Source organism: Pteropus alecto, unplaced genomic scaffold (genome assembly GCF_000325575.1).
Source record: "Pteropus alecto unplaced genomic scaffold, ASM32557v1 scaffold276, whole genome shotgun sequence".
In the NCBI taxonomy this organism is placed as follows: domain Eukaryota; kingdom Metazoa; phylum Chordata; class Mammalia; order Chiroptera; family Pteropodidae; genus Pteropus; species Pteropus alecto.
Genome location: NW_006438074.1, coordinates 4,149,300 through 4,151,167, shown reverse-complemented (window position 1 = coordinate 4,151,167; position 1,868 = coordinate 4,149,300).

Sequence of the window (1,868 nt, the reverse complement as noted above, 5' to 3'; positions counted from 1 at the left end):
TATTTACTTATTAAAAATTCTTTTTTATCATGGTAAAATACATATAATATAAAATTGACCACCTTAAGCATTTTTAAGTGTACTGTACAGTTCAGTGATATCAAATACTACCGACCATCTCCAGAACTCTTTTCATCTTACAAAACTGAAAATCTATACCCAGCTCCTTTCATTCTGATCAAGGCAGGATAACTAACTCAGTGCAGCTCGGCTGTGGCATTTGTCAAAATGATATTAACGAGAGCTAACATTTAATGAGTGCTTGCCACAAAAAATACTTAGATAGTTGAGGAAACTGAGGCACGAGAGGTTAAATAGCTCGCTTAATATAACCAACTGAAGCAAGCGGTTAGGGAAGTAGGAATGATGTATGTACGTCTCCTTGTAGTTCATAACAGAGAAATTGAGAGAGAGAGAGAGAGAGAGAGATCCCTGACATCTATCTCTTAAACAAGACATGTGAGCAGCCAAATGCCATTTGACAGGACAAATATTTACTGTGTCTGCAAACGGCCCTGAACATCAGTGCAAGGAATGAGAAGACTCTGAGCCAAGGCTGATCAACGTTCAACAGAGATACCAGGTCCCAAGAGCTGGAGATTAAGGGCATCATTTAACACCAAACCACAGACAGGATTTGTCTTGTTGGCTCCATATCCAAACTGGGCATCTTCTTTTCATTTCCTGGAGTCTCCATGGGCTCATGTTCTTCAGGGCGAGCGTCTGTGAGCACTTTTTATTCTTCTAAACTCTGATCTCTGTGCCAGTCTTTCACATGGATTACAGGGTTGCAGAGTTCTTGCGGAGATTTGCTAGTTCTCCAAAAAGAAAATTGGACTTCCGAAGACCCATACGAACATCACTGCTAATAGTAAGCAACGAGATGAGAGACTCGTCTAGAGACCAGGGCTGGAAAAGCACTCGAAGGCATTTTCGCAGCTGTGTCAGCAGCAAACCACATGCGGTGAGGGGTGGCAGGGGGAATTTTCACTAACAAGCTTGACAGCTCTCTTGTAATGCATAGAGAAGTCCCGCTCACTTCAGCAGCATTATTTTTTTTCAAACGGAAGTGTTTGATTAACAGTCTCCTAGAGTGATGCGATTTAATTGACACTGGCCACAAAGCCATCTGAGAAGTTTTATCTTCTGCTTCTCATGTGAGATACTTCAGGTTCCGCTGCTGCAGGCCACATTCAGAAACAACTCTTTATTTGCCTGCTCCATTGGTGTCCTGGTAAACTTTCTTTTCCAGGGAAGCAGCATGCACCTGGAGTCAGACCACTTGCTTCAGTTGGTTATATTAAGCGAACTCTTTAACCTCTCGTGCCTCAGTTTCCTCAACTATCTAAGTATTTTTTGTGGCAAGCACTCATTAAATGTTAGCTCTCGTTAATATCATTTTGACAAATGCCACAGCCGAGCTGCACTGAGTTAGTTATCCTGCCTTGATCAGAATGAAAGGAGCTGGGTATAGATTTTCAGTTTTGTAAGATGAAAAGAGTTCTGGAGATGGTCGGTAGTATTTGATACCACTGAACTGTACAGTACACTTAAAAATGCTTAAGGTGGTCAATTTTATATTATATGTATTTTACCATGATAAAAAAGAATTTTTAATAAGTAAATATCATTCAAAAAAAAAAAAAAAAAGGAGTTAGATATGGCAGACAGAATAATGAAATGATTCCCCGAAAATGTCCTCTTCCTAATACCTGGAACCTGTGAATGTCACCTTATATAACAAAAGGGACTTTGCAGATGTGATTAAATTAAGAACCTGGAGATGGGGAGGTTTTCCTGGATTGTCCAGTGGATTGTCAGTCACTAGGGTCCTCATAAGAGAGAGGCACGTGGGACAGTCAGAAGAA